The following is an 18,504-nucleotide window of genomic DNA, read 5'->3' as shown; positions in this document are numbered from 1 at the left end:
TGTTTTATGGATGTAGAGAGGGCAGCAGTGTGTTTTGTGGGTGTAGAGGGGGGCTAAAGTGTGTGTGTGTGTGTCAGTGGGTGTAGATGGTGGAGGAGGGCTGCAGAGTGTGTTTTGGTGTGTGTGTGTGTGTGTGTGTGTGTGTCTGTGTTTGCGCGTGTAGAGGGGGGCTGCTGTGAGTGTTTTGTGAGTGTAGAGGGTGGAGGAGGGCTGCAGTGTGTTTTGTGGGTGTAGAGGGGGGCTGCACAGTGTGTAGGGGGACTGCAGAGTGTGTGTGTGTGTACTTTAAATAGAGGGGGCTGTGTTTATGTACAATTTCCTTTTAATAAACTTGCAGTAAAAGCATAAGAATGTAGACAATCATGCTGATAAAAATCAATGATTACAAAAATTATCTTTTTTATGAAAAAAAAAAAAGCCTATAATAGTTATAATCCCCTCAGAAAATGCCTCTTGAAAAACTAGCAGCAATAGTAATCAGTTTATAATACAAAGTTGTTGTTTACATAGAGGATCCACAGATCCTTAGATAATGAACAACATCCCTAATGCTTAAGCTATTACAAGGAACTGTGATAACTGGGGTATATAAAAAAACTCAACCTCAATAACATATCATAGTCTTCATATTTTCAATATGATATGTTATTGCGGTTGAGTTGACATAGTTACCCTTTAATAGTGTTTAACTATGCTTAGGTTCTATGTTATATTTCTTAGAAGTTAAAGTTGTCAGCACTCTTGTTAATGTTGTAACCAGGTTTTTTATATACCCCAGTTATCACAGTACCAGTAGGGATGTTGTTCATTATCTAAGGATCTGTGGATCCTATATGTAAACAACAACTTTGTATTATAAACTGATTACTATTGCTGCTAGTTTTTCAAAAGGCATTGATATGAAGGGGTTAACAAAGAATCTGTTTTTCGCGGGCTTTTTAATTTAAATGTTTAGGCTCAGACCACGTCTCCCCACTCCAAGACGAAGCGCTGTTCTATAGCGTGAAACACGTTGAGGGGGAGATCGTGGTGTAGCCTTGTGTGTGTTATGTGCCAATAAAGTTTTGTGAATCTACCCGTAAGTAGCTTTGATGTTTGTCACGCGCAGTGGCGCCGGATCTTCTCTCTTACCATTCATCTCTACAGAAGGCTGCACGCGGGATTTTAAGGAGCAGAGGAGAGCAGGACCCAGACCGGAGTATCTTTATAGGTAAGGGTTTTCCCCTCCAACTCTGGTCACAGCAGAGGTCACCAATTGCACCCTCACTCCCTATCCCTTAGTGACTTTATTGACACCCACGGGTGCTGAGACCAACCACCGAAGCGCAAGTGTCTCTCCCTCCCCCCAGTGTCTCTCTCTCTCACCTTCCCCCCAGTGTCGCTCTCACCTTCCCCCCAGTCTCTCTCTCACCTTCCCCCCAATGTCTCTCACCTTCCCCCCAATGTCTCTCTCTCACCTTCCCCCCAGTGTCTCTCTCTCTCACCTTCCCCCAGTGTCTCTCTCACCTTCCCCCCAGTGTCTCCCTCCCCCTCCCTCCAATATGTCTCCCACCTCTCCATGTCTCTCTCTTCCCCTCCCCTTGATATGTCTCCCACCTCTCCATGTCTCTCCCCCTCCCCCCAATATGTCTCCCACATCTCTATATCTCTCTCCCCCTCCCCCCAACATGTCTCCCATCTCTCCATGTCTCTCTCTCCCCCTCCCCCTCCCCCTCCCCCAATATGTCCCCCACCTCTCCATGTCTCTCTCTACCCCGCCCCCCCAATATGTCTCCCACCTCTCCATCTCTCTCTCTCCCCCTCCCCTCAATATGTCTCCCACCTCTCCATCTCTCTCTCCCCCTCCCTTCAATATATCTCCCACCTCTCCATGTCTCTCTCTCCCCCTCTCCTCAATATGTCTCCCACCTCTTCATGTCTCTCTCTCCCCCTCCCCTCAATATGTCTCCCACCTCTCCATGTCTCTCTCTCCCCCTCCCCTCAATATGTGACACATACACACACACACACACACACACACACACACACACACACACACACACACACACACACACACACACACACACACACACACACACACACACACACACACACACACTTACTTTCACTATTAAGCCTGCTCCAGTTCCCCATGTCGGCTGAAAACTGGGACAGGAGGAGGAGGGGCTGTCTGTGTGCAGGGAAGGCCCCGGCCCCGCCCCCGCTGCAGGCACAGCTCTGCCCGCCCCCAGGCTTCCCCGCACGCAGCCTGCGCCCCCCCCCCCCAAAATAATCTTGCGCCCCCCAGTTTGCGCACCGCTGCTGTAGCTAATGCCATGCCCTATCTTAATAAAAACTGTACCAAACACTGCGTTATGGAACTTTGAAGTTCCCTGTAATCACTTAACTATACGTTAACTTGAGTTAGTATAAGGCCTCGGGCATGGTGCCTCGGGCCGTGCTGATCCAAGCTCCTGCTCTGCCTCTCCTGCTCAAACTGGAGCTTTTTTGTGTCCTGGCAGGCGAGGCAGTGAGCGCGCTTTTGGGGCGGGGCAAATGCGTGGCGGAGGTGGGACGGAGGCGTGGCGGGAGGCGGGGCTAGTCCCTCGCTCCCATTGGATGTGAGCGGTCACATGACCGCTCCTCCGCTTCCCTGAGCGGCAAAATATCTGAGCCTCCGCACGCATGCGGAAGCGTGCAAAAGCGGCTGCTAAAGCCGCGCCGATGACAGATGCAGGGGGTAATCTGCTCAGCGCGGCTCAGCAAGGCTCACCGTACTATGTCCCAGGCCTTAGGTTAAGTCAGTAACAGAGTTTTGTGGTTCTGGGCCTAAATGTATCTCAAATGTATTTAATTTTGCATTGATGTGCTCCAAAATTCTTCTTCTGAATTGTCTACTTGTCTTCCCCACATACTTACATAATAACTAAATATATAACCTTATGCGGTTAGGCAATTTAAAAAATGGATAACTTTATAAGTCTTGGTGTACTGTAGGTTCTCCCTTCCACATTTCAAAAAATCTATTTAGATTTCACCAGATATCAGATAGGACACATTCAACATAATTTACAAGGTGAGGCAGGATTAAAATTTAGCTTTGCACTTTAAACCATTTATTGACAACTTCTCAAATCAATATCAATGTACACATCATTCTTTGTGTGAGTCCTGTGTCTAATTCACTTTTCATCTCACTTTTCAACCGCCCACTGAGCATCCTCACCATTCAAAGGACAACATTCCAAGGTTGCCAGGGCGACCCTGACTGGACCAGCATTACACACACACACATACACACACAAACAGCACTCACACACATACCCAGCACACACACATACCCAAAAGACACACACAGCACACACACCATATCACACACATACACAGCCTCCTACTTTGGGTAATTTTATTGGTGTTATGTGATTTTTCCAAATCTTTTGCAGGTTCCATGTATGATCATGCTCGCTGTGGCTCATTTTTTCACTTCTATGTGCTTACCTTCATGGGATCCCAAGAATGAATCACGCCTGAAGGAACCAAGATTCATCCAGGAGATGGTACCGTGAGTACTCAAGTACCTACAGTATATCACAGAGTGGGACTGTTCATTTCTTATATCAGTCAGTGTGGTAACAGCCTACTACTCACCTATTTGTGGGAGTTGTGGCCTGGGTACTCAGTTATGCGGGGTCCCTTGCCGGTGTTGTTTTCCTTTTCCTTCCCCTCTTCCCTGAAGGGGGTATTAGGTTGGGATAGAGACTGCATTTATTCCTCATGTATTTGGGGTTTTGCTTATACATCATGGACCCGCACATCTTTATACATATATAACAATTTATAGTGCCATTGCTATTTCATGAGAAACAGTCTTCATTTATAATTACAACAACACATCACAGTGACATTTTGGAAGCATCAATTATGGATTATTTTCCCATTCTTGCATACATGTATCAACATGCTTTGCATCTATAGCATTTATAAGAGACCCTATTTTCGAGAAAGCCCTAGATATTTCTAAATGTTGGATTGTTCGTTGCTCATAGTGAATTTTTACTAGAAGCCTCATAAACGTTTAAGGCATCCAATTCATCCCTTAACAAAGAATCTCTATTTTCTTTTAAAGTGAAATATTCAGAGTGATATCCCCCTTAATGGTTTATCAACTTTCAAGTGTGCAAGATCATGAATCACACATTTGACAAAAAAAAACTAGTGTACAGTATATTTGCACAGATGTTCATTGCTTGAGTAAACTGACTTTTTACTTTCAAATCAGAGGCACTGTTTGAGTTATTTTTGGGATTGTTTGGAATATTGTTATTTAAGGCTAATTATAATCTTCTATAATGCATGATTGTTTTCCTGTTGTATATTTGGAATGGATTTATCAAGCAACAAGATCCTATTTGTTCCAATAGGGATGCTTTTCTTTTAACATACAGTATTTGGTGCAGTTTCTTTGACCCAGTTTTGCAACAAGTGCCAGTTAATGACATTTTAACATTTGTGGCGCTATGTAAAAACAACATTCAAATACATTAATAAATACATACAGTCAAGTTCTGTCTGATTTAATTAAGCATTTCATTAGCTTGGAAAACAGGACTACTTTGCCATCTCCACATGCACATATTTACTAGGGATGGGTGAATTGTCAAAATCTGATCCATGTATAGTCAGGTGATTGGGTTATCAAAATTTGCTCCGAAGGTGGATTGGATGCTAATAAATTTGTTTGGATGCTCCTGAATTTTCCATCAGTTTCCTTCCGTGAGGACTTTGAAAATCCACAATCAGATTTTATATTAGATCCGATAGCGGATTTTACAAAATTTGAATCTTCCCATGCATGCGCTACACCCTTCCCACTTACTGTGCTATTTGTAATTTGAGGGATGGGATAGGGCATGTGGGACTGGACTTATAGTTGAATTAGCGTGTGGGTAGGCAGGTAGGGACCATTACGGAGGGAGTAGGGACATGCAGGCAGGCACAGGAGATAAAAGCAGGAGGCAGGCTCCAGGAGGTTAAAGCAGGCAGGGTCCAGGGAGTGGGACAGCAGGAGCAGAGAGAAACATTTTTTTTTTTTTGTAATGAAGAGTGGTGACAGAGGCAGGCTCTGCTGGTTCCTCCTCCTGTGAGACAGAGGAGGGATTTTTCAAGAGGCTCAGTTAGCAGTACAGGTAGAACAGCAGGAACAGCTATAGTGGCCTACTATTACTGCAATATGCTGACACTAGCAGCACAGTTTTCCTCGTTCCCCACCTACTCCCTCCCCAGCCCCCAACCAGCTACTCCACTAGTAGATTTCAGGACACTTAAAGCTGCGGCCCCAGTGTTCTCTACAGCGCATGGCTAGGTGTGCGCTGTGTGTACAAGTACCGCACTCAATGGGGCTGGGCCCAGTACGCACCTTCGCGTGCATTTGGCAGCCGCGCTGTACTACAATTTTTTTTAATAGACATGCAAATTGAGCTTACAACTTGCAATCTCTCACTCTCCCCACAGACCTCAGATAGCAGTAAAGCGCTGTGCACGCACCGCCGCCCCCCCCCCTCCCCAGCGGGTATGCGTGCGTGCTACAGTTGGAGTTACATGCCAGGGTGAGGGCTTTCTACAGTAGGGCCTGCTCAGTTACTGCGGCAGAGAAGCTATCGAGTTATAGTATACAGGCATACCCCGCTTTAAGGACACTCACTTTAAGTACACTCGCGAGTAAGGACATATCGCCCAATAGGCAAACGGCAGCTCGCGCATGCACCTGTCAGCACTTCAGGAACAGCAATACCAGCTCCCTACCTGTACCGAAGCTGTGTGCAAGCGGAGAGACTATAGAGCCTGTTACAAATGCATTATTTACATCAGTTATGCACGTATATGACGTATATGACGATCGCAGTGCAGTACATGCATCGATAAGTGGGGAAAAGGTAGTGCTTCACTTTAAGTACATTTTCGCTTTACATACATGCTCTGGTCCCATTGCGTACGTTAATGCGGGGTATGACTGTATAGATTTTAAAACTTAGATTGTTTTTCTTCATATAAAAGCATATTTATTTATTCTGAAATGAAGAGGTCTCAGATATGAAGATGGTGACTTTTTTTTTTTTTAACATTTTGTGGCAATGGCTAATTATATATGAGCTATGGTGTTGGGGGAGGGTTATGAGAGGGTAAAAGTTTAGTTTTTTTCATGATAGATTCATAAAATATATTATAGTTGATTTGACAGTATGGTATTCATGTTTTATACAATATATATTGTTCGCATCGGGTAGACAGATTGTTGGGGAGGCTGGGATTGACCCGGCGGTCTTGGTACACGTTGGCACCAATGACAAAGTTAGAGAAAGATGGAGGGTCCTAAAAAATGATTACAGGGATCTAGGCCAAAAGCTTAAGGCAAGGACCTCCAAGGTAGTATTTTCTGAAATACTACCAGTGCCATGCGCTACCGCAGGGAGACAGTCAGAGATCAGGGAGGTTAATGCATGGCTAAGAAAGTGGTGCAGGAAGGAGGGGTTTGGGTTTTTAGAGCACTGGGACTCCTTTTCTGAGAGGTGCCATCTATATTCTAGGGACGGATTGCACCTCAATGAAGAGGGATCTTCTGTGCTAGGGGGGAGAATGCTAAAAAGGTTGGAAGAGATTTTAAACTAGGATGGAGGGGGAGGGGAATGAAACAGATAATGAACTAAATGGAATAGAGGAGGATACAAGGTGGTATGGAGGTAGAATGGGGGTAAGTGCGAGTTTGACAAGCAGTGAGACACCCATAGTAAATACAGATAATACTAGAAAACTTCTAAAGACTAAACCAAGTGGGCGCAGAAAGTATGGAGCAGATAAGATAATAGTACAGGCTGAAAAAAACTTAAATGCATGCTTGCTAATGCAAGAAGCCTGACAGATAAAATGGGGGAGCTTTAATTAATAGCTACAAGGGAGCAGTATGATATCATAGGCATTACTGAAACATGGTGGGATGAAACTGGACAGTTAATTTAAAGGGTTATTCCCTTTTTCGGAAGGATCGAACAAATAGAAGGGGAGGTAGAGTATGTTTATATGTTAAACCGGATCTAAAACCTATTATAAGGGATGATGTTTATGAAGGGAATGATGAAAATGTAAAGACTTTGTGGATAGAAATTAGCAGTGGAGGTAAAAGTATAAAGAAAATGTTTGTGGGAATATGCTATAAACCACCAAATATCTGTGAGATTGAGGAAGCTAAAATACTTTTGCAAATGGAGAAGGCATCAAAACTGGGTCATGTTTGCATAATGGGGGATTTTTAATTATCCAGACATAGACTGGGGCAATGAGATTAGCTTTACAACAAAAGGAAACATGTTTTTGGGGGTGCTTAAAGACAATTATATGACCCAAATTATTGAGGAACCAACCAGGAGAGGGGCAGTACTGGATTTGGTAATATCAAACAATGTAGAAGTAATAACAAATATTCAAGTACTGGAACATTTGGGTAACAGTGATCATAACATGGTCTCATTTGAAATAAATTATCAAAAAACAGATTACTTGGGTTCAACAAAGACCTTAAACTTTAGAAAGGCAGATTTTAATAAACTGAGGTCGAATCTACAAGTAATACACTGGGCTAATGTTTTTGCAGGGAAAAATTTAGAAGATAAATGGGCAGTCTTTAAAACATTGTTAGAAAAGCACACGTGTATACCCTTGGGTAATAAGTATAAAAGAAATAAGTCAAAACCAATGTGGCTAAATAAACAGGTAGGGGAGGAAATGGACAAGAAGAGGAAGGCGTTTAGATTCTTTAAGTCAGAAGGGACGGAGACATCGTATCAGAATTATAAGGAATGTAACAAAAATTGCAAAAGGGCAATCAAATTAACGAAAAGGGATAATGAAAACAGGATTGCAATAGAAAATAAGGTCAACCCTAAAATGTTCTTTAAGTACCTTAATAACAAAAAAATAGCAAAGAAAATATCCTTTCAGTGTGAGATTGGTAGGCAGATTATTGGAGATAAGGAAAAAGCAGAGGTATTAAACACATTCTTTGCCTCTCTGTTTACCAGGGAAGAATCAAGTTCAATAGTAGTGCTGCAGGAGGAAACCACAACCTCCATATTAATGAACAATTGGTTAACTGAGGAAGAAGTTCATAAGAGATTTGAAAAAATTAATGTAAATAAGGCACCTGGCCCCGATGGCATACATCCAAGAGTTCTCAAGGAGCTAAGCTCAGTAATAGCCAAACCATTATATTTATTATTCAGGGACCATTTCCATAGGCTCAGTACCACAAGATTGGCGTAAAGCAGATGTGGTTCCTATATTTAAAAAGGGAGCTAGATCACAAGCGGGGAATTACAGACTTGTAAGCCTGACTTCAATAGTGGGGAAACTACTTGAAGGTTTAATACGGGATAATATTCAGGAATACCTAATGGAAAACAAAATTATTAGTAATAGTCAGCATGGATTTATGAAGGACAGATCATGCCAAACTAACCTTATTTGTTTCTTTGAGGAGGTATGTAGGAATTTAGACCAGGGTAATGCAGTTGATGTGGTCTACTTAGATTTTGCAAAGGCTTTTGATACGGTTTCACACAAGAGGTTGGTGTACAAAATAAAGAAAATTGGACTCAGTAATAATATATGCACCTGAATTTAAAACTGGTTAAAGGACAGACAACAGAGGGTTGTCATAAATGGAACTTTTTCATGTTGGGCTAAAGTCGTGAGTGGAGTACCTCAGGGATCGGTACTGGGACGGACATGTGGGGGATGGGGGGGGGGAAAGGGGGAGGGGGTGAGGGCAGGGGGTGGGAGCAAGGAGGAGGATAATGCTGGAGGGGTTGATAATTGGTTTTCCACTTTAACTAATCAAAGAATACATAAAATTATGGATTCAGTGACTCACACGGGCTTGTGTGGTGTCTCTCCCTCAACGCTGACTGTAGTGGATTTATTACAGACTCATATGCTCGAGTCTCAATATACATAAAACTCACACGGCCTGATGTGAGTCCTTGTCCTCAGAGGGTGATGTCCTGTATGGATGGTGTCTGGGTTGTCTCAGCAGAATTATCCCCCGATGGGTGTAGTGTGTGAGTGTCTCCTCTCCCCGTTTCCCAGATGACCAAAAGGAGTGTATGCCAACAAGGGTTAACAACAATAAAAAAGGTCTTTAATGGGTATACATGGAGACATAAGCATATGAAATGCAAACATGTGGTGAACCATAAAAAGTATAGAACGATCTATGACAAAATGAAATAAATTATACTAAGACACAATGAAATAAAATAAGACACAATGAAATAAAATGAAATAAAGCAAACACAAGGACTACACTCACACTTGAAGTCAAATAAAATGGCCCAGCCTCAGCCGCTCGGTACACTCCTGCACGGTCTCCTCCTCCGTTCTTGTTCCCACTGGCGCGTCCGGCAGCGGAACCGGAAGAGGGGATCTGCACCGGATGTCCTGTAGTGTGCTGGGTCCCTCTCTCAATGAGCTCCGGCAGGGAACAACATGTTTCGCAATAAGCTTCGTCAGGAACCTGACGAAGCTTATTGCGAAACATGTTGTTCCCTGCCGGAGCTCATTGAGAGAGGGACCCAGCACACTACAGGACATCCGGTGCAGATCCCCTCTTCCGGTTCCGCTGCCGGACGCGCCAGTGGGAACAAGAACGGAGGAGGAGACCGTGCAGGAGTGTACCGAGCGGCTGAGGCTGGGCCATTTTATTTGACTTCAAGTGTGAGTGTAGTCCTTGTGTTTGCTTTATTTCATTTTATTTCATTGTGTCTTATTTTATTTCATTGTGTCTTAGTATAATTTATTTCATTTTGTCATAGATCGTTCTATACTTTTTATGGTTCACCACATGTTTGCATTTCATATGCTTATGTCTCCATGTATACCCATTAAAGACCTTTTTTATTGTTGTTAACCCTTGTTGGCATACACTCCTTTTGGTCATCTGGGAAACGGGGAGAGGAGACACTCACACACTACACCCATCGGGGGATAATTCTGCTGAGACAACCCAGACACCATCCATACAGGACATCACCCTCTGAGGACAAGGACTCACATCAGGCCGTGTGAGTTTTATGTATATTGAGACTCGAGCATATGAGTCTGTAATAAATCCACTACAGTCAGCGTTGAGGGAGAGACACCACACAAGCCCGTGTGAGTCACTGAATCCATAATTTTATGTATTCTTTGATTAGTTAAAGTGGAAAACCAATTATCAACCCCTCCAGCATTATCCTCCTCCTTGCTCCCACCCCCTGCCCTCACCCCCCTCCCCCTTTCCCCCCCCCCATCCCCCACATGTGTATCTAATACACTGAGATTTTAATTCTTTTTTATCCATATCCTTTTATTTCATTCGGTTCCATCGACATCGGGAGGCCCGTGAGGTTTGCGCTGACTATCTTCACACCACAACTGCCACGCTAAGAAGGAGACGGGATTCCCTTCTCCGAAGTCAAGCAGCAACCAGGAAATCAAAAAAGGGCCAGTATATATTTTTATATACTCTTTTACACTTCGTACACAATCACATATCTATATTCCAATTTATTTGAATAGCTTAGGCGTTGCAGCACTTTCTCCGCCACAAATCCTAGGGAGCGCCCCAGTTCAAACAACCTCCATCGGTACTGGGACCCCTGCTTTTTAACTTGTTTATTAATGACCTTGAGGTTGGCATCGAGAGCAAAGTCTCCATCTTAGCTGATGATACTAAATTGTGTAAGGTAATAGAATCAGAGCAGGATGTAATTTCTCTTCAGAAGGACTTGGAGAGACTGGAAACGTGAGCAGGTAAATGGCAGATTAGGTTTAATACAGATAAATGTAAGGTTATGCATTTGGGATGCAAGAATAAAAAGGCGATGTAACAGGGTAAATAAACGTCACCAGCCATATGCCTGGCAGACCTATGTGTAAGGTCTGCAGTGCAGCAGTGAGGAGGTTAACTTTCAGCTGAGTTAATTAGTCTGAGCCTAGCTGCCTCATCAAGGTGTTTTAAAAACCCCAGGCTGTACACACATGCAGGCTAGCTGGTCAGAAGACAGGAGTGAAATGCTGAAGTAAGATTACTGCTACCTACAAGGTCTGTTTTCAAAGTACATGTTTGATGAACTGTCTGAGTCCTGCATGCTGAAAAGAAGCTGTCTTGTTTTTCTATGCTGAAGAGAAGTTATTTTGTTTTTGTATGCTGACAAGAAGCTATTTTATTTTTGTGTGCTGTCATTTTTAAGGCTCAATCAGTAAGCCTTATCAAGAAAACCCGCGTGTGGTTGCATGTACCCTGCAACAGGCGACTTACAAATTTAATGGGGATAAATTGTGGGAATCCTTAATGGAGAAAGATTTAGGAGTGCTTGTAGACAGCAGGCTTAGCAATAGTGCCCAAAGTCATGCAGTAGCTGCAAAGGCAAACAAGATCTTATCTTGCATCAAACGGGCAATGGATGGAAGGGAAGTAAACATAATTATGCCCCTTTACAAAGCATTAGTAAGACCACACCTTGAGTATGGAGTACAATTTTGGGCACCGATCTTAAGAAACGACATTATGGAACTAGAGAGAGTGTAGAGAAGACCTACCAAATTAATAAAGGGGATGGACAATCTAACTTATGAGGAGAGGCTAGCTAAATTAGATTTATTTCCAATAGAAAAGAGACGTCTAAGAGGGGATATGATAACTACATACAAATATATTCGGGGACAATACAAGGAGCTTTCAAAATAACTATTCATCCCACGGGCAGTACAAAGGACTCGGGGCCATACCTTAATGTTGGAGGAAAGGAGATTTCACCAGCAACAAAGGAAAGGGTTCTTTACAGTAAGGGCAGTTAACATGTGGAATTAATTACCCATGGAGACTGTGATGGTAGATACAATAGATTTGTTCAAAAAAAGGTTGGACATCTTTTTAGATTGGAAAGCTATACAGGGATATACCAAATAAGTATACATGGGAAGGATGTTGATCCAGGGATTAATCCGATTGCCAATTCTTAGGAAGGAATTTATTTTTCCCCTTATGAGATATAATTGGATGATATGACTCTGGGGTTTTTTTTTGCCTTCCTGTGGATCAATAAGTAAGTATAGATATAGGATAAAGTATCGTTGTCTAAATTTAGCATAGGTTGAACTTGATGGACGTACGTCTTTTTTCAACCTCATCTACTATGTAACTATGTAACTATATATATATACTACAGTATGTATGTTTAATTATTGTATTTATTGTTTCATATTATTCAAAAACTAATAACAAGATTAAAAAATAAATAAATAAAAGGGTCCTCCCATGCAAATTAGTTCTGCCCAGACTCCTCCTGAGTCCTGTCCTGCCCAGGGGAGAAGGAATGATACCCCTGGGTGAGGATACTTTAGACTGAGGCTGTCAATCCTACGGCTATCTGTCCAGGGAAGGGGAGAGGTTTAATTGCTGTAGGCATCCAGTTCCTGCTGGCGCCTATCTGACACAGGTAAAGGGTTAATTCCCTCCGGCCTAGTCCTTGTTGCACCGTGCATCTGCCCAGGTAAGGGTGGATGCTATTACAATTGAAGGATCATGCATGTAATGGACTATTTGCTATTTGCTTATTCTACTAAGACACCAATAAACCAGTTCCAGTTTACCGTTCCTGGCACTCCTGAAGTGATTCATTTACAAGTTCCTGTGGTGGGGAGGGGGGTGGGGGGAGTGAATCCCTGCTCCCGGCTGGGCCTTTACAGGTGGAGCCGCTGCACCATATCTACATTCCAATCTTCCTATACGCGGAAGCCAAGGCTCTAGTTTACCAACAGGTGAGCTCCGCTAACACCTACTACCCATCCATATCCTGCCCGTGTGGATAGGGGTGCTACATATATTATATATAAAGCAAAAAACCTAAGGATGTGAGGTGATGTAACTTGTCAATAATCTAACGCAGACGGCGTCAAGTAGTAATAAAATTAACATCAGTTACACTACACAAATTGTTAATGTTATATTCAATATGTTTTATTAAAAATTCTACTGCTAAATGCTAATGGTACAGTTTTTAGTCATTATACACTACTTTGATATTAAATAGGGGGGTGGTATGCTTGTGGACACTGGACAGTAAGAGTAACAGAATGTTACTTAACAGAATTAACAGTATTAAATATTAAAACTATAGAGCTGCTATTAAATGGTGGTATACGGTATATCTGTGATAGAAAGAGATACAATCTTCTTCTATCACAGTCTCTATCTACTGTATATAGCCTAGTAAAAACTGAAACAGTTCGTTAGAAGTGTTGTATACACTACTGTGATATTATTAACTGGTGGGGTGGGGTGGTGATGGTTGGTGCACTGATGTGTGTGGACTGGACACTGGACTGTGGAGTAAAATAACATACAGTTATTTAACAGTATTAAAATAAAAAACAAAGTAGTGAACTATAGCTACTAGTAAACTGTAGTACATTACAAAGTCAGAAAAATCTCCTATCTCAGACTCTGGGACCTACAGTATGCACAAAGCAGTGATAAGTGGTTTTAAGTGCGATAAATGCCCTTATAGTGCGATACTGCCTGTTGTGAGATTCACAAAGCAGTGATAACAGTGAGTATCGCGCTACTGTAAAAAGCCTTTAGGCTTTTTATCACCACAAAAATGTCAGTAAAAAAAAGTTGCACGATAGGCCCAAAAAATGGCAAACACTGCGTTTTTTGCCAGTAAGTGCTATTCACAAAGCAGTGATAACTGATTTATACTATAAAAGCTGACCATTTCTTTTCACCAACTTAAGGCTGGCACAAAAGAGATGGAGACATGCATAAAATATTTTTTTTTTCTTACACAGCATTAATACAATAGGCCAGCAGGTGTCTCAGGGTGGTCCCCGAGGGTGTCTGGGGGTCCTCGGGTGGTTCCTGCAGGTGTCCGTGGGCCTCCAGGTGGTCCGCGCTGGTGTCTGGGGGCCCTACAGGGGTCCTTGGGTGGTCCCCGTGGGTGTCTGGGCGTCCTCGCGTGGTCCCCACAGGTGTCTGTGGGCCTCCAGGTGGTCCCTTTGGGTGTCCAGGGGTTTTCGGGTGGTCCCCGCAGGTGTCTGTGGGTCTCCAGGTAGTCCACGTGGGGTGCCAATCCTGCGGTACCAATCCTGTGTCCAAAAACAAACAAACCAGGAAGTAGGGGGTCCCCGAGGCTGAAATCAATGCGGTTCAGCCCAGGAGACCCCCTACTTATGTACACTATTATCAAAATCAATATTTTTAATGCACAATCGCCTGTAAGAGCCGTGCATGGAGACAGCGTCTCCATGCAGCTCTTACAGGCTGTATTTTTTCTATCAGCTGATAGCACTGATTCAAAAAACAGGTCGAATTTTTTTATCAGCCTTAAAAAAATGGCTTTCACTTCTTAGTGAATCCCGCTTTTGGCTTCATGTTTTAAAGCGTGATAAAAAAAATTCATTGACGTTCGCAAAAGCATTGATTTTATCACTTGATACTTTTTTAATACTGAACAAGCTCCTCACCCCCACCACATGCAACACTTATCATCTGAGATCTGACTCCAAAAGACTTTTCATGGTCCTGAGGTTCAGAAAAGTATCCGGCCGCTCCTCCTTCTCTTACCGTGTACCTCAAAACTGGAACAATCTACAGGTGACTCTTACAGCCTCCACCAATCTAAGTTCTTTCAAAACTAAAGCTGTCTCACATTTTAACCTGGTCTGTAACTGCTACTGTACATACGTCTATAATATATATTATCTCTAACTGTGCATGCTTTGTCTTGTAAATAATGTATACCCTGTTCACTTATGTAACTGTATTTGTAACCATGTATTATTTGTCATCTTAACTCTATGCCCATGACATACATGAAAACGAGCGGTAACTCTCAATGTATTACTTCCTGGTAAAACATTTTATAAATAAAATAAATCATTTTCCATTAATATTTAATACATTTTTAAGAAAAGTTTTTAATAAATATATAATTAAATATAATGACTTCCGGGGGCCCGGGACTACAGTTCTGACTGGACCCCCCACCCATTGGCAGTGTTGCGAGCCCCATTTCACACCTCGTGCCTCCTCCCCCCATTTCACACCTTGTGGGCCCCCTCTATTTCCCTCCCTATTCCCATGTATTTCTCTCTCCTCTGTCTCACCTCTCACTCTCCTCCTCTCCATCAATTACTCCACTGGATGCTATTACAATTGAAGGATGATGCATATAATGGACTATTTGCTATTTGCTTATTCTACCAATAAACCAGTTCCAGTTTACCGTTCCTGGCACTCCTCAAGTGATTCATTTACAAGTTTTTTTTTATCACTTGATGCTCTTTTAACACTTTACTATATGAGATTATTATTATTCATGTTTTATTTTTTTTATTCCCTGTATTGTAATATCAGTGTGTTAATTCCATGAAGAATTGCATACTTGTTTGTTCCATGGAAACAGAAAAAAAAGATAGGGTTGAATAAAGGAATCCAAAACAAGTTGCATTCAGCAGCTACTACAATAGTAACATAATTCAAATTCTACTACTGTAGCAATAGGTCCTGGTGAAATTTAGATATACTGTAGGGGATAAACATTAGAGTTATTTATAGAGAAAATTACAGTGTACTCAGCTTTTAAAACCTCACAGGTTTCTGCTTCATGTGTTCCATAAAGAAGAAACCTATAAGGGTTTGAAAGCTCTGTATACTATAATTTAGGGGCTTATGCAGAGAGAATCGTGATGTACTGGGAAAACGGTACATAAATTATGGCCGTATGCTGAAAGCGCCTTTACCTTGTTTTAGCAGATGTTAATCAAATTTCCAAGTTTTTCTGGCGACCTGGAACACGCCATATTATAGGGCAGAATGGCGCGTTCCAGCGCTTCGGTCCTTCTGGAATCGCACATTATAATAGTATGGCGAGTTCCAGGTTCTCGCCACCTGTTTGGCGACTTTTACTCTGCTGAAAACTTTTCAGCCGGTTTTTAAAAAACGCGCCATTTTCTCCCGAGTTAAAGGTTTTCTGGCGAGTTTTTTGGCCAGAAGATGGCGCAATTCCCTTTTAGATCCTCTCTGCATAAGCCCCATAATCTATGAAAAACTGCCCAAAAGATATCACAACCTAAAACAAATCTGTAGTACAATAATAATTAGCGGGCGTAAAGAAAATGTATTTACAGGTGTATATGTGTATGCAACACACACACACACACACACACACATACACACACACACACACACACACACACACACACACGGTGGTACTGCACTTGAGTGACAGCAGGGGGTGGTACATCCTGTTGTAGCTGGGACAATGGGGTGCCCGCCTCTTGGCAGTACTTAAGGGCAGGATCGCCCTAAAGTTTAGAGTGCCTTCCCCCACTTGAGGAAGGTAGGTCACACATTGAAGAGGCTGCATATTGGGCCTACTCTATTCCTCTTCCCCTTGGGGAGAGTGAGTGTGTACCATACCTCTGCCTCCGCTAAGGAGGTGGGGAAGAGTTAGGACGGCTGCGGTTCCCTTTGGCCCGTAGTGGCGGTCCAGGGACCATTATCCAGTGAATACTGAGAGACTGTATTTGGCAGATCCTGCCTTATTCCTGTTACTGCAGAGTATAGTAATAAACCCGTTCCTGTTTGCAATATACCTCCTGCCTGGTGAGTGACCTTACTGGGGGGGAGAGGCAATAAGTTCTACCATGGGAGATCACCTTCAGTTCCTTCAGTTCCTGGAGCCTATGGCAGATGGAGGCGCTGCACTGCTAAAGAGATATGTGGGGTATGAACCTCAGAAGCCTGTTCCTGTGTCCCCACTGAGCCCTCCTGTTGCCAGCAGGTATATGCACCATACACACTGTAATGGCCCCTATCTACGATTACATATATATTTATATATTTATATACACACTGTGTTCAGGAAAACAGGGACCCATTTCGTTTTTCATCATATCTTATATATTTCTTGCTCAATCCCCATGAAAATGTGTGCAATTGTATGTCTGTTATGTAACTTAATACTATATAAGAAACAAAATGTAGACAATCAACTTACACTACCGACACACTTTATTGAAGTGTGGTCGGTACCGCAAGCCGGGAAATCTCCCGGCTTGCTAGTGGCCGCCCCTCGGCGTGCCGCGCGTCATAGACGCGCGGTCACGCGTCATCGGGAGCGTGCGCCCCCTGCACGCGTGTCCAGGGGCTCCCCGAGGGAGCCCTGGTGTCCCGCGATCGCGGGACAGCGCAGGGGGTTCCGGGGGACCCGGCGGACCCGGCAGCGGTAGGGAGAGCGCCCCGATCGGAGGGCGCTCTTCCGCTGCTTCGGCGCGCGCCCGTCACACTCGGGCGCGCGCCAGGCTACTGCTGCGGCACAGAACGGGCAAATGCTCGAATAAACTGTGCCGCAGCAGTATTAGGCTAAATTGATGTCACTGTATTATATCAACAAGTTTCGTTGATGTTTCGTTCCACTTCCCATGCATGCGCATAGGACACGAGGCCTGCATTGAGCCCTAGAATGCCTTGAATAATAATGGCATACAAAAAGGAATGAAGATGGGGCTCACGGATTTCCAAAATAAAGAGATTTATTAAAGCATACACAACGTTTCGACCCTAAGGTGGCCACTTTTTACACTTGACAAAGACCTTAGGGTCGATACGTTGTGTATGCTTTAATCTCTTTATTTTGGAAATCCGTGTGCCCCATCTTCATTCCTTTTTGTATGCCGTGGATTGGATGCATACATTGATAGGAGCACCGGTAATTGTATCACTCTTTATCATATTGTGGTGTGCAGCATTTACTCTTTTTGAATAATAATGGAACATTGAACTTGTAAAAATAATGTTGAAACCGAAAAAAAAGGAATTTTTTAACACAGGTAGTGTTAGGACCTGCTTACTGACCCTTACTGCTTAAATGACCCTTACTCATGAGAATACTAACATTGAACTATTTACCGTAACTATGTATTTTGTCATTTTGGATGTAGCAATGGGTATTTTTGTCTTCTCTTGTATACATTTGGCAACACTCAGTGGCACTTTTTTTGACATATATATATATATATATATATATCTTATACTATATTAGTGAAAGCACTGTATGTTTGTTTGCCTGCCTGCCTGCCTGCATGCATGCCTGCCTGCTGGATGTCCGGTGTCCCTAGCGGCAATCTCATTGGTCCCTTGGCCCGCCCGCCCCCGCACACCTCTCATTGGCCTCACACACTCACACCACCCCCTTGGCCCGCCCCCCACACCTCTCATTGGCCTGAGGCGGAGTGACGGGCCAAAGGTCCAAAAAAATAAAAAAAAAACACACACACACACACACACACACACACACACACACACACACACACCTCTCTCCCCTCTCCAAATCACCTTTTCCCCCTCCCCAGCGGCATCACCTCTTCCCCCTCCCCAGCGGCATCACCTCTTCCCCCTCCCCAGCGGCATCACCTCTTCCCCCTCCC

At 43.3% G+C, this 18,504-nt stretch overlaps 1 long non-coding RNA gene across 3 annotated transcripts in view; it reads left to right on the top strand.

Moving 5' to 3' along the window:
* Positions 1-870: 870 nt before the first annotated feature.
* Positions 871-18,504, top strand: part of LOC142491992 (uncharacterized) — a 54,700-nt gene continuing 37,066 nt past the window's right edge. For all 3 annotated transcript variants that reach the window (XR_012800641.1, XR_012800640.1, XR_012800639.1), the window contains exons 1-2: positions 871-1,210; positions 3,423-3,541. This is a non-coding gene — a long non-coding RNA (uncharacterized LOC142491992). The remainder of the gene's footprint in view (positions 1,211-3,422; positions 3,542-18,504) is intronic.

The sequence above is a fragment of the Ascaphus truei genome, chromosome 4 (genome assembly GCF_040206685.1).
Source record: "Ascaphus truei isolate aAscTru1 chromosome 4, aAscTru1.hap1, whole genome shotgun sequence".
In the NCBI taxonomy this organism is placed as follows: domain Eukaryota; kingdom Metazoa; phylum Chordata; class Amphibia; order Anura; family Ascaphidae; genus Ascaphus; species Ascaphus truei.
This window is presented reverse-complemented; position numbering and strand designations above follow the sequence as displayed.